Genomic DNA, 24,024 nt, shown 5'->3' with positions numbered 1-24,024 from the left:
CTCATGTGTCCATGATATTTGCTAATGCGAATGTTTTGAAAGTTGAACACTGAGTGTGTGTGAATAACAAGAAGTTTTTTTATTTGTATCCATATGACAAATCAAATGTTCAATATACTGTATAAGACAGTAAGTTGCTGACAAGACAATGTGTTTGAGACACACAGTCAAGGTCGTATCTAATGTTGTCCTTTTGTATTGCAACATAAGTATTTCCAAACTTTCTCTTTGGGCTATTCTGGGCTAAGAATATTTTAACGGCTATAAAATAATATCCAATAGTCTCAAAACTGTTTCAGGGCAAGAAAACTGAAGGTCTGAAGATGTCATGCTTTCACTTCCAATACAAATCAACATTTCCTAGCCTACATGAATGGAAAAAACATTAACATGATTTCCCTGTCAGAGATATTATCTGACTACAAAGAACCTCATCAATATGTGCATGCATTTCTCAAAATAAACAACACCTGAACCAAGAATGTACAGTACCAAGCTAGCTAGCTAGGTAAGATAAACAAGGACATATAAATAAAATGAGTTTGCCACAGTATGAACACACTAAATAATCCCCTGCCATCATTTTCTTGGGGAGGTAGCAAGTACTTGCTAGCTTGCTTGTTCCTGCTAGTAGTGCAGCTGACTTGAAAATGACATAATTCAACCACAAAACTATCAATGCAAAGCAGCCAAGATAATATTCTCCTTCTAATGAAATTGATTTGACAAGGTGAGACATAAGACTACACATACAGGAAAAAATGTGTAGTGTAATGTGTAATAAGGACATTATTTGCTTGATGACAAGGCTAAACACTGTGAGTTGGTCACAGAGCAGTTTATAATTAAGACTGTGGGTCAAGAGATACACAGTTAAGAGGTGGGCAGATCAAAGAAGCTATGTTGGCTACTCCAATCACAGTGCTCATGTATCGATTGGTGGCAGTGCTCTCAAGTACAGACTTGCTAGATTGTTAAATTACAACAAGAGGTTCACACTTGGCATTTATAAGATTATGGTGGGTTTTTTGTATGAAAATACATGTTGCCAAGTTTGAAGGAAGACGAGGAAATAACAGTTTATTGTCAGAGGTTTTGCAATGGTGAGAGATCATGGTGAAAATTTGATTAAAAAAAATGTACTGATACAATTTTATTTTTACTGGTCTGGGAGTGCTGTTAGCTTGGTCTGACACTGCTGCTCATTGAACTTGAATGGATACACTTACGTTCTTTTGTGATGAACGCTGCTCTGGATAAGGGTGTCTGCTAAATGAATGTAATGTGATATAAATGTACATATTTTTAGATTGCAACCGGACAACACAAAATGGCTGCCAAAACCTCTTGATTGGTGAAATGTGGTTTCCCCTTACTGGGGTGTATAATGGTCACCTTGCCTTTGTTTTTCAGCTTGTCAAACACTTTATAAAATAAATGTAACACTATAAGTGGGTGTCTGTCCATGCTTAGTGCACCATCATCATTCATGGACGCAGCGGCTCAAGGCTCTCTACTTCAGCGCACTCTTTTGTGTTTTTACTCGTTGCTTGTCTTGTTTTGTCACGGAAACTTAACCTACAGTCGCCAGGAATTGATAGGCATTGGACTTCAGCTTAACACTGAAGTCACAAGTGCCTTCACACGGACTTATAACATCCCACTGGAGTTAGCGAGACCGCCGGGAGCTCCGTGGATCGTTGCCGGGCCCAGCAGGCGACGGAGGCGGCGCAGAGAGAGGAAGCAAAAGCGGGGATGCAGAGCTGGACTGCTGGCTCAACTAAGGAAGCAACCGCACAAACCTCTGCTACCATCTATTTTCCTCACAAACGCCAGATCCCTCGCAAACAAAATGGATGAGTTACAGTCACAGATAGCCTACAACGGCCTCATCCGTGAGTGTTGTCTGTTGATTGTGTTAGTAAAAGTCCGGAATACCAAAAAGTGTTTCGTTACGACAAGAAGCGGATTCGATGTTCGTAGCAAAAGACAGGAAGTTTATTAGCACAGCCGGCCGTGTGAACATCAGCATTGAGCAGAAGTTCAACAGGTATAGAATTCAGTTCAGTTAATATACAGTTAATAGCAGTCACATTTGCATATGAGCTATGATAACCAGCAGGGGTGCTGTTTCTGATTGGTCTTGCGGAGCTGTGCATAGCTAAACAGCTCCCTCTCTAATTGGGTATTTCCTGAGCCCTGTAACCTAATTGGCTCCATAGGGTTCACAAGAGGCGCCATTTGGCTCCGGTCGGATGTAGCCACATCACTTTGTATTCAAATACACATCGCTTGTCTCCAGCATTTGTATTCGAATACACATCGCGTGTCTCCGGAACAAACGCCATGCCATTCCACAAAACTGTCTCCTAACAATTGTGACGGAATCCTGGCTGCACTCACAAATCCCCGACGCTACGGTGGAGCTAGCAGGACGGACCATCCATCGCCACGACCGGAACAAAGCCTCCGGTAAGAGCAAAGGGGGGGGGGGACTCTGTGTTTATGTGCTTGAGGGCTGGTGTTCTAACAGCAAAATAATAGACAGCCACTGCTCACCGGACCTAGAGGTTATGTCTGTACAGTGCAGACCGTTCTGTCTGCCGCGGGAGCTAACTGTAGTCATCGTTACCGCTGTCTATATGCCGCCGGACGCTAACGTTAGCACGGCGCTCGGACACCTTCAACACATTGTCAACAAACAACAGAGGACTCATCCCGACGGCGTCCACATAATCGCCGGGGATTTAAACCAAGCATGCTTAAAGACTGTGCTCCCCAGACTCCACCAGCATGTCAAGTGTTCTACTAGGGGAGAAAATACACTTGATCGTGTCTACACCAACATTAAGCATGCTTACAGAGCGATGCCCCTCCCCCACCTAGGACAATCCGACCATCTCTCTCTGCTCCTCATTCCGGCCTACACCCCCCTCCGAAAACAAACAAAACCGAGCACACAAACCATCAGAACCTGGCCTGAAAATGCTCTCTCTCAGCTACAGGACTGTTTTGCTTGTACAGAATGGAGCATCTTTGAACAGCAGGACCTAGAGGCATACACAGAGACTGTGCTTTTCTACATTAAGAGCTGCGTAGAAAATGTCACAGTGGACAAACGCATCCGAGTTTTTCCAAACAGGAAACCCTGGATGACGAATGAAGTCCAGACTCTGATCAGAGCTCGTAACTCTGCCTTCAGGACGGGAGACAGCTCACTGTACAGCATTACCAGAGCCAACCTGAGAAGAGGCATCCAACATGCCAAGGAGGTCTACAGGACGACGATGGAGGGCTACCTCATGGACAACAACCCTCGGCAGATGTGGAGGGGCATCCAGGCCATAACCAACTACAAAGGCCAGAGCCCAACGACCACCGGCAGCAGCAGCACGCTGGCAGAGGAGCTGAACAGCTTCTTTGCCCGCTTTGAGACCACCATACACCTGCACTCACTGCCTCCGTACAACTCCAGCACCCCCCCCCCCCTCTCTCTCCAGGAGCATGGGGTGAGAAGGACACTGAGAGCAGTGAACCCCAGGAAAGCTGCTGGACCTGACGGCATCCCGGGGACTGTGGTCAAGGCATGCACAGACCAGCTGGCAGGGATCCTCACCAAGCTGTTCAACCTCTCCCTGACGCTGTCCCTTCATGTCTGAAGGCCGCCACCATCATCCCCATTCCTAAAAGACCTGCCATAGACAGTCTCAGTGACTACAGACCCATAGCCCTCACGTCTGTAGTCATGAAGTGTTTTGAGCGGCTAGTCTCTCAGCACATCAGAGACTGCCTCCCTCCCTCCTTCGACCCCCACCAGTTTGCTTATAGAGCGAACCGATCTACAGAGGACGCCATCGCCATAACACTTCACAGAGCGCTGAGTCATCTGGAGAACCGGAAGAGCTATGTGAGGATGCTCTTTGTGGATTACAGCTCAGCGTTTAACACAATCATCCCGGACATATTAGTTACAAAACTGTTCAAACTGCGGATCCCCCTCCCCACCTGCATCTGGATCAAACATTTTCTCACAAACCGCCCACAATCTGTCAGACTTGGCCCCCACCTCTCCTCCACGCTCACACTCAGCACTGGTTCTCCTCAGGGCTGCGTGCTGAGCCCCCTACTGTACGCCCTGTACACTCATGACTGCGCTCCGTCCCACCCAACCAACGCCATTGTTAAGTTTGCGGACGACACCACCGTGGTTGGGCTCATCTCCGATGGGGATGAGACGGCATACAGGGCTGAGATAGAGAAACTGTCTGTGTGGTGCTCAGAAAATAACCTGTCACTGAACGTCCTTAAAACAAAAGAACTTATCATGGACTTCAGGAAAAACAGACAAGTCCACGCCCCTCTCCTCATAAATGGAGAACGGGTGGAAACTGTCACCACCTTCAGGTTTCTGGGCACCCACATCTCTGCAGATCTCTCCTGGACACCCAACACCAAGGCCTTAGTGAAGAAGGCTCAGCAGCAGCTGCACTTCCTGCGTGTCCTCAGGAAGAACAACCTGGACAAGAAGCTGCTGCTGGCCTTCTATCACTCCTCTGTGGAGAGCATATTAACATACTCTCTGGGGGTGTGGTACGCAGGCTCCACAGCTGAGGACAGGAAGGCTGTGCGGAGGGTTATTAACACCGCCCAAAAAATTATTGGCTGCCCTCTGCCCACCCTGGACGACATATCCAGATCCCGCTGCCTCAGTAAAATTAAGGCCATCACAGGAGAATCCTCACATCCCGCCTATCACCTGTTTGACCTGTTGCCCTCCGGACGGCGCTTCAGGTCAATCAAGTCCCACACCACCAGACTAACAAATAGCTTCTTCCCCTGGGCCATACGGACTGCAAACACTGACACCCCCCCCCAACCCTCTACCTCAATACAACTGTGCAATTCCACTGTGCACTTCAAGTAGTTTTTTAAAAAAGGCCATATTAACGCACAAGTTTTTCTTTATACTTCTTTTCATTTACAATGTGTCTTCTTTTTTTTTGTATTTTACTGTATTTTATTGTATATTTAGTATATTTTTTCTCCTATGTCGCGTGCCTTATTTGTACTGTGTGTACATAAATGTTCCTCAGTGCGCTGCTGTTGCAGACCACCAACAATTTCGTTGCACCCCCACCGTGCAATGACAATAAAGTCTATTCTGATTCTTCTGATTCTGATTCTTTACTGGTACAGAGAGGTTATCAACCATAGCGCTTTACCTCATTTGCTAAAACTTTTGTCATTAATCATGTCTCCACACATCCACACCCTACATCCACATTACTAACTTATATATTTGACACTGCAGACAGGAAGTGGACCCTACTGCAATTCAAAGAGAGAGCACTGAGGCATATGTGGCGACTCACCAGGTAGCTGAAGGAGAATGAATGACAAGACAACAGATTTCTCATCCAACTTCTCATCAACTTTAAGTCTCTGAATGCATTTTTTGAAGTTTTACCTTTTTCATCAGAAGCTTACAAAAGTAGCTAGATTTGTCACTAGTAGCTTTCAAGAAAAAAAAGCATTTATGAGGTCCAAAAGGTCACTATATCTAGCAACAAAATAGCAAAACTGGCAACTGTAATTGTCCTCTTTTCCTGTAACTGTTTCCTGTTTTGATTTTTGGAGATCTTTCAACAAATACTTTGAATCATTGAAAAATGTTAACTTTATAACAAAGGAGCTTCATTCTCAGGTCTTGTTCAGTTAACAAAAGTGTGTACTGCAGTATTACCTAGTGGTTAATGTGTGCATTTGTGTAACTGCAATATAACATTTTTTTTCAGGAACAAATTCACCATTGCATTAGTCATGTATAAGTGTAGTACAGCATTTTTTAATTTCCCCAAGAATGTATCCTCTACAAATTGAAAAGGTCTTCTATATTTCATGTGATGCAATTTGTTTTCTTGTTCAAAAAAGCATTCATAAAAGATGATGTTTGTATAAGAGGCTGACCAATACCTATAATATTTTTGGTCCACTCCTGATGCTGTTATTAGTTTTTACTACTTTTACACCTACAAAAAGATAATATTACTAGTAGCACTACTAGTAGTATCAGTGAAAATATTAATAACAGTCACCAAAGTGTAAGTCAGTCTTCCTTAATGTTTTTATTATATAAATTTTTCTTCATCAACCGAAGGGTTTGAAATGTAAGGTTTAGTTTACATGTACCAAGCACCTTGACCATTTTGAGCCACCACTTTCCCTTGAAACACACCGTGAAAGTATAAATTAATACCTATTGAAGCAGAATACCAGCTACATGTTAGCTATCTTGAAATTTTTTTCAACAAAGTGCTGTGCTTTTATAAGATTGCTTTATGCACAATGTGAGTTCCCTCTACCAGAAAAATCACTGAGCCAGATCTCAGTATGCACAATAACATTTACAATTTTGAACATTACAACAGCCCAGTAAAATATAGGGGTGTAAGAAAATATCAATACAGTTGACTATCGCGATATTATGTTTTGTGATACTGTATCGATTCTCAAAAACACTATCAATTTTTAAATAATAGTTTACATGCAAAGATTCGTGGCAGACAGTGGCTCATTCTGTGTTGTGTTTAAACCCCCGACCGCTAGATAGCAGTGTTGTAATCTATCTTCAGCCATTTGACTCTTCCACTCCAACGTAACAACGTAAAAGGAGACAGGAAGTAGCGTAAGGACGCACCGCTAACGTTAGCATTAGCAAACCTAGCTGACTAGTAACGTTACCACGGATGGCTGAATCCGAAAGAGTACACTTTTACTCAGATTTTACGCATATGGTGGTGTGTTGTTTATACTATGACAGTTTTCCTAAAATTAGATTTTTAAAAAAAAGCAATATATCACAGTATATTGAATCGTAACCCCTGTATCATGATACGTATCGTATTGCCAGATTCTTGCCAATACACAGCCCTAGTAAAATATCAGTGCATGATCAGTGGTAGAAAAGACAGATAATTCTTTAATAAACATGTCATAAGAATGTACTATCAGTGAAACGATACATTAGTTAGACTATAGTTTGTAGTCAGTCAGCCTTGGATCTGTGGAACCCCCCCCCCCCCCCCCATTGCTCTGCTCAGCATATTAGAAGGAGCATGGAGCTTGGGTTAATTGGTCTGTGAAGTACATGGGCTCCAGCTGCACTAGAACTTTCAATATTGAAAACAATAAATTTGAATTTTACCAATTTAACAGTTTTTGTTTCTGATGTGATCTTATAAATATGACAAATATAATTACTGTAAACAGTGAAAAAATTAATTGTTCACGAAATGTATTTCCAATTTAAAAGGTAAAAGTTATGCAAGTTATAAAATGTGATGTATGCATAAAGTTGTTCATGTATGTTGAAATCATTGAGATGGTAAATAATTTTGTAATTTTTTATGACAGTTAACTATACAATCATGTTAACCTCCACCAGCTGTAGACAACAATCTACTATGATTTCCTTCCTTCAGCAGTTCCCACATACTCTCTCGGACCAGCTCATTGATTTTAGCACTGTTCAGGATTTAACAAAGTGACAGTATACTGTAAATAAGTCATTTTTTTTCTTTTTTGGAGCAGCAACTTTAGAAAAGATGACATTAAGCTGAAACCTTGCAGGTGGTAGTATGATCATTGATTTCCACATACATGCAGAGTTAAAAAAAAAAAGCTATTTCATAGGCAAGAGCTTAAAAATAAATGATATATTTTACACATGAATTCTACAAATTCTTTGAAAGACATGTGTGTGCAACCATCAACTTATGCCATCTAGTGGAGACAATTGCTTGAACCAGTAAATTTTTCCTTCAGTTGCAGAGATACTATTGAATGTTTTGTAACATGTACCTTTCCTGTCTGAGGTGATGAAAGATATCTTTCTGGATGGGAAGATACTACTCTGTATAATCAAGGTTATCGAACACTCTGATTATCAACTTAACAAAAACATTAGCTGGCTGGAGAGGGGTGGAACATATTGTTACTTTTCACTTCCCCGTGTACCTTACCAGAGTTGTTGATAGAGAGCAGTTTTCCACCGTCTCTCAGCAAAAAACATTTTCTTGCAGATTTGTATTTTTCTAATATGACAGTGCCAGCAGTTATGGGCCTGTTAAATAACATAACCTCAACCACTACACTAGCTAGCTAGTATTATTATAAGAACAATTAGCTCATATATTTCATGTTTTACATAACTTGAAAGACTTAGACTACTTAATGCTTTTCCTTTCATGTAAATTATTTAGCTGGGATTTGTTCTCAGTGACTACTGTGGACTCTTTTTACAAAGGCCACCTGGCCAAGCATGTCTATCAATAAGACAATTATGCATACCAATGGCGAGGAGATCCTAGACAAAGCTAGTGAGTTAGAATGTGCCAAATAAAGATGCCTACTTGAATTACTAATATTTGGTAAGTTTGCAAAATGACAAAGCTTTTGATGTGCAAATCATGCATATTGAATAACAATCATATATCAGATTAAATGAAATACTGCAGACTGAATGGAGCATGTTACATCTGTATATTCCTGGACATGGACAATTCAGTCAAGGAGGTATTTTACAAATTTACAAATTGACTAGATACATGGTTTTGTCAGGAGTGACACTATGCCCAGATAGTTCGCCCTCCTAGGGATCCGCCCGCCACAAGAATGCCAGGACAAGGCGAGTAGGATAGCAACTCTATTCTTTTTTTTTTTAAAAAAAAAACAAATCTAACAATTCATAAAATCTGAGACGCCGCTATCCCTCTCCCAGCAAAGCCCTTCCCCCCATCCTTCTATCCACCCCTGTCTGCCCTCCCCGGCTACAAACAGGCAGGAACGCTACCCAACCACACACACCAAAAAGAGGAAAAAAAAAAAGGAATCCCCACACACACACACACACTTAGCCTCACTGCAAACACCCGTGTTCTGGCGTCCCCGCCCACCTGGACGCCGGGAGAGAGAGGACTACTCAATTCCACCACCGAGGGGGGAAGTGCTGCCGCTGCGGGGGAGGCTCCTCACACGCACACCACACAAGACGCACATACGAAAACGAAAGTATAAGGGGGGACGCAGCTCAGCCCGCGCCACACTGCCGGGCTTCACCTACGTCCCAAAAAAAACAAATTAAATAAACTCCAGACAAGGCCCCCGCGTCACTCCTGCGGGGGCTGGCGGCTCCGGCGGCGACCCACGTCTTCTCCCCGGTAGTAACTCCGCCGGCTCCGCGGGATCGCACTGAGGGAGACACAGAACAGCAGCCGGTCAGCCCTCCCTCTCCACCCCGTGCTGGTGACCCACGCACTCTCTCGAGGTTCCGCGGTGCCACCTCCCTTCCAGCTAGGGGATCCACCTCCCCAGCACGCACTTCCACGGGATGGGGGTTCTCTTCGACCCCGGCTGCGTCCGGAACCAAGCGATGTTTTCCCCGCTCCCTCAGGGATTCATCGCTGGAGCCCCTTCGGTCGCCGCTCTTCTGAACCGCCTAAGACGCACAAACACACTCGCACATCCAGCACACCAAAGCAAAAAACCGAAAGAAATTAAACAAAGCAAACTCAAAACCCGCTCTGGGTCGCGACTCCCAGAGCTTAAAAAAAAAAAAAACAGCAAACCAAAATAACAAACCCTAAACTCAGCCGTGCCGGCACGTTCAAAAGGAAAAAAAAAAAAGAAATCACAAAAACCTAGCTTCACGCTAAAACCCCGTGTGGGAACCTCCGTCAGCGTCTCTCCGTGTTACTCCCACTCACCTGCCTAAATAGTCCCGGCGAAATTACTTACAGACAGGCAACAGGTGCGGAGCACACACCAGGCAGCGAACCCCGTCAATTGCCAATTATTTAATCCCGAGCCCCCTCGCTCTCCCAGGGAGTGCAGCGCGATCATGTCAGGAGGAACTCCTGACAGTTTCACACATAACTGTTAATGCTTAGGCGGGAAACCAGCGGATGAAAACACTGCACAGGAATATCAGATGATAATAAGGAACAAAGTGTTACCCCAACCCAAGATTCCACTCAATCAACCCTTAGCTGTTATACATAAATCCTTATCAGGGGTCTAGATGGACAAACAGGCATAATGGCTATTTGTTTGGATATTAATTGCCTGGATATTAACAGTTTGTAGAGTGCATCACAGTGCCTAAAAATAGTGGTTAACAATACAAATGCACTGTGCAAACCAGTCCTTGTGTTTATATTTACATTACATTCATGTTCAAGCCAGTTTCCTTACCCTTTACATATCACAATCAAGAAAGGGACTGCAAATGTTTTTTTATTATTATTATTAAATGCCAATTATGCTTGTGGAGCATATTAGGAATGTATAAATATTTTTAATCAACCCCCCCCCCCCCCCCCCCCCCCCCCCCACGAACGAGACCATTTTGGAGCAATTCGGAGAAGCTTGGGGTGCTGGATGACGTCACAGCACATACAATATAATTTGTTATATCTAAAAAACCATAGCAGCACAAAAGAAAATTTTTACGGCACAAACGCAGCACAAACGAACAGTAATACCATTTCGAACTTTTTAAATACTTGGGGTGCCAACTTCACGCAGGTGGTGGAATCCCCTTCCCAATGGTGGATCTGGTGTGTAGCACCCTGTCTATCCTAAATCAAAGGTCAAAATCAAACGGCCCGCGGGCCATTTCCGGCCCCCCTCCCCCCGCTATGCGGCCCGATACTTTATTATCCCAATTAATCCCAAATTATAAAATAATATATATATATTTTTTTTTTGGCCAGCTGGTCTACATTAATTTATACTACCCAATCAAACACAGTTGACTGAAAAGAAAATTGTGTTAAAAATAATGCATTTTGTTAACTCAAATTGACGGCAAAGGTCAAAGGTACCTGCAACGAAAAAGAGAGTATTTGATCGGCTAGTGATACCACTCTTTGGCGCTTTATTGTTTGGTTCTGCTGCTAGCAACAAACATGTCTCTTTCCAAAGCTAAACGGAAAGTAGATGATGAACACAGACAGTTTCAAGAAAGGTGGACATTGCAGTATTTTTTGTAGAATTCAGTGGAAATGCTACCTGCCTGATATGTAAGGAAAAAGTCGCGGTTCTAAAGGAATATAATCTCAAGCGGCATTATTGGACAAAACACGGAGAACAGTATGAGAAGTACCGAGGAGAGGAGAGGAAAAAAACGATCCGTGCAGCTGCAGAAAGAGTTTACGTCGCAGCAGAGCCTTTTCCACAAACCAAAAAAAGATGCTGATGCTGCAGTTGAGGCAAGTTATGTGGTGAGTGAATTTATCGCCAAAGCAGGAAAGCCGTTTACCGAAGGGCTGTTTCTGAAGCACTGCATGTTGCAGGTTGCTAACATATGTCCAGATGTGGCGGGGGTCACGTTCACTTTAAATCTCAGGTAGTCTCACGGTGGTCATGTGACATGACGCGACACCGGTAGTTCGCAGCACACGGCTCTCTTTTGTCGTTTTAAATTTCATTCAGGCGGTAAACGCCGAATGAATAGCATCTGCACAAGTTCGCTGTGCTGGCGGTGAGAAAAACGGATAACTGAGACCGGGTTGTGGGCCCGTTGAGTTTTAAGACCTAGCGATTTGAAAGTAGGTATCTCTTGGTATTTTCCCATTCATTGTTAGTCAATCTGTGTACCTTACTCATGCACTCGCGTTATCTGTGCCATAGTTTCACTTGAGGAAACTTGGAACGGAGGACATCACTTTAGAGCAACGTTTGTTTGAAACTGAAGTTTACAGAGGTAATTTATACAACGTGTATTTAAGAGTGTTTTGTGGGCTAGCTATGCTCTATGCATGGCGATTGTATTTATATTTTATTTATGGCGTTTGTATTTATTCTGTGACTCTAGAATGTAATGTTATGTGTGGCTGCTGTTAGTTTGCCAATGGTTGTATTTATGCTACTTATGGCGACCCTGTGCCCGCTATGCATCAAGTATATGATGTTATTTATTGGTACTGCAGGTTATCAACGATTCCCGTGTGCCTGCCTGATCAGGAAACAAAGGCAAAGTACAAACATTAAGGTAGCCCTGTTACACATTGTGATATTTGTCTTTTTAAAACTTCATACAGTGGATTTGAGACTGATGTTTCTATCCTCTTTTGTGTTGTTTCTTTAGAATGTTTATGTAGCCACTGTTTTCCCTATCATTATTTTGTAGTCAGTGCTCAACTTAGGAGGCTACACAGGCCTACTACTACCTATTACTGTGCCTGCTAGCTGGGCCTGTAGCCTCAAGGAAATCTCATTGTGAAACCACCTCCAATCTTTCATTTTGTTGGTTTTGTTTTCTTATTTTCTTTTTTTTTCTTTGGTCGTAGCTGTGGCTGGGAACTTTTCCATGGGGAAGTAGATGTACCTTCTTGGTGTGCTGTGCTGTGTAAAGCCTAGATTAATTAAGTAGCCTATGGCTCCTGCTTGGTGTGTAGTGAACCAGCCTTCATGATTAGGCTCCTGTTTGGTGTGTAGTGAACAGCCTTTGTGCTTTGGCTCCTGCTTGGTGTGTAGTGAATAGCCTCTGTGATTTGGCTCCTGTTTGGGTGTGTAGTGAACAGCCTTTGTGATTTGGCTCCTACTTAGTGTGTAGTGAATTCCCATCAAGGTTGCCTTATTGTAGGGTGTACTTCTGGTGCAGCCCTTAGTCTCTCCACCGGGTTAGTATAGCCACAGCTGACCTGTTTATGACTTTTATTTACGTTTATTACTTTTTGTTTTTGTATACTTCATTAGTCTTGATCCATAAGCTCTGCATTTTTTAATGATAAAAATAAATATCACATGAATGCACACCCCTTAACCTGAAATATCAGAAATTAAAGTGATTTATTTTTTTATACACAAGCCTCCTCCCTTTTTTTTTATTCAATTAAATTGAATGTTTACACCTGCTATACTCTTAGTGACCTTGTGGGGGTTACACAGAAAAGAGCTTGTTCAACAATATTTTCAGCGAACACTGTTGCCGAGCGTATTGATGAACTGTCAGGTGATATTTATGCTCAGCTACATGACAAAGCTGCACTTTTTACTGCTTACTCGCTGGCGCTTAATTAGAGCACAGACAAAACTGACAATGCGCAGCTAGCCATTTTCGTCAGGAGTATTAATAACCAATTTGAAGTGACAGAAGAGTTAAGTTTGTTTCCCATGCATGGACGTACAGATCCAGGCTTAGTGATACCCATCTTGAAGCTTTACTCAGGGTTTCAACTGTGACTTCCATGAGGGCAAATGTGGCTAATTTGTATGAAAAGAAACGCTGTCAGGTGTCTGGCAAAAAATAAAGTACAAATGTGCAGTGCAGGTTTTCAGTAAGTTAGAACTTAGAATATAAAAGTTAGAAAATGCCGTAAGGAAACATATTTGCACTTGAACTGTATATGAATGTTGTCAAGACTTGCAAAACATAGTTATGTTAATAAAAATAAAAAATACATTTTCAGAAATAATGCAATTTGTTGTCAGTTGGCCCTCCTGTGACATGACAGTACCTGTAGTGGCCCCAGGCCAATTTGAGTTGGAGACCCCTGGCTTAAATGTTCTCTCAACTGATAACGCATGCACTATCCTCCTTCTAATTTAACAAAACGTTAATATTACGCATGGTTGGAATCAAAGTAATCTGTTAGCTAGTGAAACCGCACCGTTAGCTTTTAGCGATATGTAAACTCAGACCGTGGTTGATACTAAAATATCACACAAATGACAATGCTGAACGTTACCTGTACTGGGGCCAGCTTCTTCATTTTCGCCATCAGGTGCTATCCCAGCGATCTGCAGACCGGGTAGGGCCAGGCCTTTCTTCTTCGCACGAGCTGACCTGCGTGGAGCCATCTCAAAGCAACCGGTGGTTTCCTTCCAGCTTTGCAACTTCTTTTGGCCATGTAGTCCTGGTCATTAAACAACCAATCAATATGAAATACACATAGGCAAAATTATACTGTTTCCATTACATTGAATTATCTGGTGTTATATTTAAATGTAATTACAATGCATAAACATTTTACAACATTATTTATATATTTTTTTTAAATACGAAACCTATATTTTTACAATTCCCTCTATCTTTGGATCTGATTGGCTGCATGGGAGGGACAACGCAACAACACACACTTCCTTCCTCTCATTTAAAATTTCATTTAGGCTACTCTATTTCTACTCTATTTTTAACCATAGTTTAAAAAAAAGACTCATTTAGCAAGGAAACTTACAGAGCTGGTTGAGGGAAAGGAATCAACAAAAAACATTTGAAACTCATTAAATGGCTGCAAAAGAAAAAACTCCTGGCAAGGACAATGAAATGTAAAAAATGTGGCCATCAGATGAAGCTGAAGCAAAGAGCTTGCCTTGACCTACTTTGAATGGTAAGTAGGCTGACCTACAGTAGCCTAGTTAGTTGGCATTATCATTAGTTGGAAGTTCAGATGTAAGGAGATGACTGTTGTGCATACAGTAGACCTTAAATTATTTTGCATGTGAATTTCATACATTATAAAATTAAATGGGCATAGAGGTGAAATATTATTTGCTTTTTATGCCTGCCCCCCTCCCCTCTCCCTATTTCTCCCAGGCGGTGTCAACGAAGCAGCCATAGAACAAGGCAAATCAAAAAGTCAATAAGGGACAAGTCTGTTTTCAGCCATTCCAAAATCTCCCTGTTCACGTGGATGAGATTTGTGTACAGGTTAGATCAACAAAATGATTATTTTCATATCCGTTGAACTCAAATGGCCCTGATTTATATTAGCCTACATAAGGGGAGACACATATTATGGTAGAAAATTGTCTAAGTTCAATTCAATCCAATTCATTTTTATTTGTATAGCGCTTTTTACAACACAAGTTGTCACAAAGCAGCTTTACATTGTTCCCAGGCCTGAGACCCCCTGAGAGCAAGCCTAAGGCAACAGTGTTTCTCCACCAAATATGTAATATGTAACTTTGAACATGTAAGCACTACTGTCAGGACTCAGGCACAGACTCAGACGTGGACCACGAGTGCTCTAATTCCAGGCGTTTATTAACAGAATCATCAAACAAGCAGGCAGTCCAAAACGGGCAGGGTCAAAATACCAGGCAGGTAGTCCAAGGGCAAAACAAGGATCAAAACAGCAACAGGCAGGGTCAAACCATGAAGGCAGGCAGATCAGGCAATCAGGACAGGCAAAGACGATGTCGAGGACCAGGCGAGGCAAAAACCAGAAAATCCGAACAGGAAAACACAGGCAGAAACACTGAAACAATCTGGCAAACAAGACAGAGACAAGCAGGGTAGATATAGGGCTAGGCTGATGAGGTGATGGGAAGCAGGTGTGCAGGCAGGCAGGTGGAGACAATCAGGTGGGCGGAGACAGGGCGGAGAGCGGGGCAGGGCTAGAACACAAGGAAAACAAAAGCACATGAACAGGGGAAAAACAAACACAACAGCTAGGGGACGGGAGCCCTGACAACTACTCCTTCAGACTTGGGCAAAGAAAATGTTCAAAATATGCATCTAAGTATTTATTTTACTTCATTTTGTCTATTTGAGTCTAGATTTACATTTCATATCTTTAAAGGCAATTTTCTCTACTTGAGTCGCACTTACAAATTTTCCATGTTTATTCCTAACCATAGGCTATTCTGCCTTTTACAGAGGGGTTTGCTCATCTATCATTCAGCCTGAATTACTCTATATAGGCTAACCTTTTATGCCAAAAATATGTGCCAAAAATGGATTTTTACAAACCACTTACAGTATTCCCTGATTTATGGAGTGATAAAAAGATTTATTCAATATTGTAAATGCCTATCTATCTAATATGTAAGCAAAATATGTATGCAACAATAATGTTGAATCTGACTTTATCCAATGTTCAGATTAATATGCAAGTTACCACATATTTAAGATAATGTATCATTTGCATATTAAAAAAATAATGAGTAAACACCTTTGGAAGTTTCGTGGTGATACATTATATGGACAAAAGTATTTGGCCACACCTGTTTTTCAGGGCTTGGGCTAGGCCCCTTATCTCCATTGTATCTCCATTGTATTTGATTACAATGTCAGGCGTCCGAATACTTTTGTCCATATAGTGTATCTAGGCCTACGAGTTAAAAATTTTACCCTATTCACCTGTAGTGTCAGGGAATATGACAAACAGTTCTACATGTAGGGCCCATCCCTAGCTCTATATAGCACATAGGCTAGTTCCTCATTATTCACTTAATATGATAGGCTATCCTTTATATGTAGGCTAGCTGGACTGTTACAATATGGATGGATAATATTTAAAAAATTTCAGCTTGAACTTGAATATTTTAACTTCAGATCTGATCCAAACACAATAGATATGTTCCCCTGTATATCATATCAGGATGCATTTTACATCAATGTTAAATTCCCCCCATCTCATATTTAAACCTGCGTATTATCTTTTTGCTGTCAGCTCATGCACTGTCATATATTTCAAGGTTCTCTCAAGGACTTCGGTTACGGCAAATTGACATGCTGGAGGATGGCATAACAGGGAGTTCTGCATCTTTAACAAAGATGGCAAAAAAAGTGCGTGAGGCCTGTGTGATTGCAATGGATAGACTGCGAAGGTGAACAGGACAGCGCATAGGAGGACGTAGACAGTTCATCGTAATAGATCGGAGCCATTTCCGGCATAAAAGAAAGGCAAGTGCAATTACCATTACACTACTGTTACGTAGCATAACATTAATTACTAGAGCCCAACCGATATGGGATTTTTAAGACTGATACCGATTTCAATATTTGAGGTTTTCAAAAATCGATATATCAGCCAATAATGTCGGCACGCCGATATATCGGTTGGGCTCTATTAATTACTGTGTATTTATTTTTATATTCTACAAACCATGTTGTATGAAGATTTGCACAATGCATATACACTCTGGGTAATTTGTTTATCTTTCTTTTACAGTATGGGCGAGACAGAGTGGCTGGTGCCTGGAAAAGGAAGAAGTGGGTATTCGGAATGTTGGGGGTTGCATACAGAAGAGGCACAGGTGCAAAGCCAGTTCTTCGCTTGGTTGAAAGGAGAAGTAGAAGAGATCTGGTTCCTCTCATAGCTCACTATGCCAAGAGAGGATCCATTATCATCAGTGATGAGTGGCGGGCCTACTGACAGCTGCCCTAGCTAGGCTACAGGCATTATACAGTTAATCACAGTATTGCATTTGTTGATGCCCAAACAGGAGCACACACAGAACATCTGGAGAGGTACTGGAGAACCTGTAAAGAGACTGTGTGGAGGCTGCGGGGAAATCGCACAGAGGAGTTATTGGTGGACCATCTGGCAGTAATTGAATGGCATGAGTGGCTAGCAAAAGACCATCGTAATAGACCCCTAGGCCGCCTCATTCATGACATTGCCAAAGTGTATAGATAAGTTTGTCAGGTCTGGTGTAACACTTTCAATGGCCTTTCCACACAATGTAAATACTTTATACAAGATTGTAATAGAATTTAGTATAATAATAATAGAATAGAATTTGAATAAAAATTTGGCCTGTTAAACTAATGAATGTTAATTATATTTCTGGTCAACCAAATGTCTAATAAATGATGAATGTAAAAATGCAATGAGAATGGCATTTGATTTAAAAATTACACTTTAGATTGAGGGGATGCAAAAAGCTTTGTTAATGACTTGTAAGTGTACACAGATCATAGTAGACACCTACAGACATCTAGTAGTAGTAGACATCTACAAATAGTGTGGGAAAAATTTGAGTATGATGAACTGTTTCCACTTTAGATTGGGGGATGCAAAAACCTTTGTAAATGTGCAGCATAATGTTCCTCCATACATCTACAAATGATTTATAACGAGGTCAACTTGTGCTCAATGAAGCACCTTCTGGAAGCATGGGAAAGCTGAACTGGTTAGTCTGTAGAATACCCCTGGGTCCAGTGGACACAAATATTCAGTAAATGTTTAGTCACATATTAACAGAGGGTTTATACATGCATTACTTCAAATCACACTGAATGGCTTACAAGCAAATCATTTAGCAACAAATTGTTTACACACGGTTTATTAATCATTTTTAAATAATTTCATCATTGAATCGTGTTTAGAAGTGATGCACAATTTATTTAAGGAAGTTTAACCCATTTTATTTGCATTTACAAATATATATAAATGTCTAATGGTTTAGTAATAATTTTTTTTCTAATAATTATGTAATTGTTCTCTAATGGTTTACAAACAATGCACAACAGTTCAGATGTATTAACATAGCATTTTTTAATCATTTACAAGCATATTTTAATATTTTGTTCATACTTTAGGTAATACTACTTAGGTAATACTAAATAACTAATTATTATAAATGCTTTACAGATATACATTATTATAAAGTGTTACTAAAGAGAATTTAGAAAAAATTGGCAAGACGCCTATTTTTTTACAGAAATAAAATCGACAACAGGTTGTCTCATTTGCAGACAGAGAGTGGCTGTTTTGAAAGAATATAATAACCGTTGTCACTACAAAATGAAACATTCCCTTGTTTTTTCAAAGTACAGCGGTGAGGAACGACAAGTGACCTGCTAGCTCATAGTGGGTCAAAACAAAGGGAGCGCAGGCCAAACGTGGCCCGTGGGCCCCAAATTGGGCGGCTCTGCTCTAGGCAGTGCTCAGCTATCCCAGAGGATCAACGTGAAGACAAAACTAACTATTTGACTAGTGAGCCAGCTGATTACCTGTTGTGAATTTCTGATTTCTAATGGACAAACGTTGGCTTGTTAGCCAGCTAGCTAGATTGTTATCCAGCTAGCTACCTATCATTGGTATCTAATGGTATTGATACTGGAACCAACCTCAGAGGTGGTTATTCTAACCCTTTTGCGTGTACGGTCACACCAGTGTGATTAGCTGTTTAGCGTGTACGGTAAAATCGGCAGGCTTAGAACACTAGATTGGAAAAACTGTAGCTAAAGTTAGCTTTGAGGAAACTGATTTAGCATTAAAAAATATAGCAAATGTGGTGGTGAAAACTATGAGAATCTTAATAACGCTAATGAAAACATAATGAACCATGTCACGTAACACGCGCAATACTTAGCATAAAATAAGTTATGTGCGAAAGGGTTAATATTAGCTAGTTAGCCAGCTAGCTACCTATCGTTAGTTTCTGATAACATTGGTAATGGAAGCCAACCTCACAGGTGGTTGTCTAACATTACATTACATTAATTTAGTGGACACTCTTATCCAGAGCGACTTCCAGTCAAGCAATAAGAGAGTTACAGTAGTCCAGATGTGTGAGGACCAGGGCCTAAACTAGGAGCTGCATAGAATACATAGTGAGGTAGGAGTGGATCCTTCAGATGTTGTTACAAAAAGAATCTGCATGCCCAACTCTCTGCTGAAACCTGAGAAGAGAAGGACAGTAGCTTATGACAGTTGGAGTGCTGTAGGTGAAATAACTTGTTGGAGTCTAGGCTGAGGGAAAGGTCTTGAAATGGGAAGGACCTGGAGGGGAAGTAAAACATCCCAGTCTTAGCCAGGTTAAGGTATAGGCAGTGGCCCATCATCCACTGTGAAATATCCTTCAGGTAAGCTGAGATGCATGCAGAGACCTGTGTTTCAGATGGTGGAAAAGATAGGAAAAATTGAGTGTTGTCAGCACAGAAGTGGTATCAAAAGCCATGGGAAGAGATGACAGAGCCAAGAGATTGCATGTAAAATGAAAAGAGGAAAGGGGCCAAGTACAGAGCCTTGAGGGACATCTGTAGGTAGGCTGTGGGGTCTAGACAACCCACCATTCCAGGACACCCTGAAAGAGCGTCCAGAGAGGTAGGACTGAACCCAAAGTAGAGTGGTGTCAGTGAACCCCAGTGTAGCCAGGGTAGACAGAAATATAGTGTGGTCCACTGTGTCAAAAGCTGCAGAAATATCCAGAAGAATTAAGATTGATGAGTAGGAGGACGATCTGGCTGTTTGAGGATAGGGAAGTTTCTGTTGAATGACCAGCCCTGACAAAGCAGAGAATTTGTAGTGTGATTCACTAAATGACAGCTAATTGAAAGAGAAGGGGTAGGTCTTTTACAATAACTAAGGAGTAACAGGTCTGTTTTTGATTTAAATGAAATTGAATAAATAAAATTGTAATTGACAAGGCTTATTTATTTTGACAAAGAGCCCAAGCCCTTAATGTGCTTTCTTGCACCCTGACACACATGGAAGCTGGCTAATAGTAGTATAATAGTAGTTAGTGGAAGCTGGCTAAAAGTTAGTGACCCACTAGCAAGCCTAGTCAGCCAGCAGTTAGCAAGCAGTCCATCACATTGTGTGTGTCAGTAAATTAGTCAACCACCTAATTTGTTCATAGACTGGATAAATCAGAGATTGATTTACTAACAGTATTTCATCAGTCAGCAAGGTTACTTATTCAATCAATAATCCCTTCCTAATCTTCTTCAATTTCACATACATTTTTTCTAATATTTTGTTGTCAATTGCTGTATCAGCTTTTTATTTAGAATACACTTCAACCATTAATCATTTCTACTAAACTTTCTCTGGGAATTTTATCAGAAGACAATTGCACACAGATTTTTCATGGATTTATAATTGGGTTCCTCTCAAGGTCTCTTCTTACTGGGGAGTTTTTGTCTGTATGGGGACTTCCTATTGGGGAGTTCTAACCCCCCTCATCTCTGAATAACCCATGAAAACATTTTTTTTCCAAATAGTGATCCAAATACAGATGCAGATACAAATAGTGACTTCTTTGTATATAAGTCATGAATATGAATTTTATCTTCTGACACGAGTCCCACTGTGACAAAGAGCTTGTCTATGTCTGCACATTTGTTTGGTTGAAGTTTTTTATTGATCATGTGTGCTTTATTTACATGTTTTGTAATACAGTTTCATGATGGATTGTTCCATACTGATTTCATTAGTGGTATATCCAGTATTCCTCAATGATTGTAGCTTGTTTACCTTGATTACAAAAAGGAATGTGTCTTTCCAATTGGTGAGTCAAGCTTTTTCTAAATTCCTCTGGCTTTACTTCCAGAAAGCAATTTCAAACAGAATAGACTGGAGTGGAGTGGAGGCATTCTGCATGGTTGGGAGAGGATTCACACAAAGCAGTGCTATCATCTTGGGTCAGGTCAGACAAGAAGCAGCATTAGGGAGCTGAGACTGTCTGCTGTGCATGAGATATAACCTCAGTGGGGAGGACACCTTCAGAGTTGGAAGGATGTAATCACTTTCACACTTCAAACTGGCAAGTACTTACAGTATTGCATTGCATTGTTAGTTGTCCAAATGCTGAATGTTTTGGACCCACTCCAATACCTGGAAGTAGTAGATTCACATTACAGTTTCTTTAAATTGTTTGGATAGTGTGCTTAGTGAGTGCCATGTTTCATGACCTAGAGACAAGTTTGGCATAATTTTGTGCCCTGCAGCCTTCTGTGGTGGATATCCCCCTGGTCTGGGCCAAATGGACCGAGCATATATGCCTGGAATATTACCATTATTTCCAGGCCCACATCTGAATAATGAAAAAGGTTAAATAACTGTTAGCAGTTAGCCAGACAGCAGTGCTGCATACTGTAAGAAGGCCATAAGCTACAAAGTAAGACCTTAAAACCAAGGGTTCGTGTAAGAACTAGGCCCGTCTGGACACGGCCCAGGAGATGGGCCGCAAGAGCAAGACAAAGAGGAAGTAAACCCTGCAGGGGGGGGGGGGGGGGGGGTTGGTTGGCTCAGCACTACTATGATGGGCAGCTATGACAAAGTGCAGTAAATCCACATGCTGTTCGCAAGCATTTGTCAGTAGATGTCAGCTAGGCCAAAGCAGGCAATCAGCTCTTATTTTTAAGGTGTGTGACCCCTAAAAGTAATGCAAAATTAAGGTGACATACATATTTTAAAAGATGACAGAAATGTGCTGATGCACCACAGGGGCATGCTGGAGGGGGGGGGGGGGACAACGGGAGAAAGTGGCGTAACTGTGAAAAAGCAACATTAAGCATGCAGCATGACTGCGAAAAAGCAACAATAAGCATGTAGTGTGACTGTGAAACAATAGGAGAATGCAGCTTGACTGTGAATCCAGAGCGAAAAGATACAATAAGCGAAGACCGTAAACCAATAGGAGAAGGTGACATTAGAAAAGATACAATAAGCGAAGACTGTAAGCCAATAGGAGAAGGTGACATTAGAAAAGATACAATAAGCGAAGACTGTAAGCCAATAGGAGAAGGTGGCATTACTATGGAACAGCAACATAGTGCACAAAGGTCTTGGGGTGACTTCCAGGGAGGGCCAATGCTAAAGGCAGTGTTCCTTCTCCAAGGTCACCCACTGTCCTGTAATAGCCCCCAAGATTACCCCCCCAGCAGTGTCTTAGAATGGCCTACATGCAATGTTTATGACCTAGGGTAACCCCCCAGCATTACGTAGACATAGAATCACATCATATTTTTCAGTAGTAGTGCTTAATGCATACAATATTTTCCACTATACAAAGTGTAATAGAATACATATTGTTTATTTAAGGCTAACATATTAGCTTGTCTGGTTTCCTTATACACTTCCAGACCTCCACATGTATAGTAAAGATAAGATAAATAGCTAATGTAATATATCATTTACTTCAGTTATTATGTCAATAACTGGTTAAAATCAAAAGCTAACATCTGTTGGCAATGCTTATGATGCTTGCTGGCAATAATTTATTTCTACCATGTAACAAGCTTAATCGTACCACGTCAAGCTCCGCTTTTCTCTGGGGGGAGAGTGAAAATGGCAATACTCATAATTTACATATGGGGTATACACTTAATCAAAAATTTTCCACCACACTTCCCTGCTCTCATTCTCCTGCAATCCTGTCTTTTTCAGTGTCACCATATATTATATAATATATTTAATATTGCTGTTGCTGCTAGTAACTTTTGGGCCAACTGCCTCTCTGCTCCAACACAGCTGATTCAAATGATCAACTCGTTATGAACTCCTGAAGCTGCTTAATAACAAACTGATCATTTAAATCAGCTGTGTTGGAGCAGGGAGAGATCAAGCTTTTTTAAGACTGATGTTCTTATTTGTAATTAAGTATGTGATGCTTTGACAACAGCTACTTTAATGGACAGAAAGCTATTTAACTATAATGTCATGAAGTACATTGTACAACTTTTAAGTTTTCTCTGTAATTCTGTCTGCCCAGTGCTGGCCAGAAGCAGATGGGCTCCCCCTCTGAGCCGGGTTCTGCTCAAGGTTTCTTCCTGTTAATTAGGGAGTTTTTCCTTGCCACTGTTGCCTTAGGCTTGCTCTCAGGGGGTCTCAGGCCTGGGAACAATGTAAAGCTGCTTTGTGTCAACTTGTGCTGTAAAAAGCGCTATACAAATAAAATTGAATTGAATTGACTTCACCAGTGACAATAACTCTAGCTCATAGGCTAAGATAGTTAGGTGTTTTCTCCAGTAACATATCCTCCGGTAACATATTTATAACTCAAAGATTTATGATTATCTTTCTTTTTAGTACTAAAAGGTAGAAGACTGTTATATTGAATATTCTTTTTTTTTTTTACTTGATCAGTGTTTTAGATTGAAAACAAATTGTATGTCTTTCATGTAAATTAAGTTTAAAGTGAGAAATATTTAGTAATATTTAGCAACATTTTGACTAACAGTGTTTAACATATTATTGGCTTAATGTTATGGGTTACTCCTAGATTATTTACAGATTTTAAAAGGTCAAATTTTACTTACAATTTACTTACACTTTTCTAATCTCAAAAATAATCAACTTTACAACAGAATCAACTTTACAACAGAACCAACTCAGAACTAAATTCCTCCTAATGCATAAAGAATTGAAATTTAGAAAGTAATTTGTGCAATCTGAACCACTGTTAATGTTTCCAAAATAAATAAATAAATAAACTAAACAGGGCAATTCAAGACTCCCTGTGCTACCATTCCAATGGGAGACGTACCTTGACCACCAAATA

This window comes from Megalops cyprinoides, chromosome 4 (assembly GCF_013368585.1).
Source record: "Megalops cyprinoides isolate fMegCyp1 chromosome 4, fMegCyp1.pri, whole genome shotgun sequence".
NCBI classification, from domain to species: Eukaryota; Metazoa; Chordata; class Actinopteri; order Elopiformes; family Megalopidae; genus Megalops; species Megalops cyprinoides.
The sequence above is the reverse complement of the archived record's forward strand: the minus strand, read 5'-3'. Positions refer to the sequence as shown.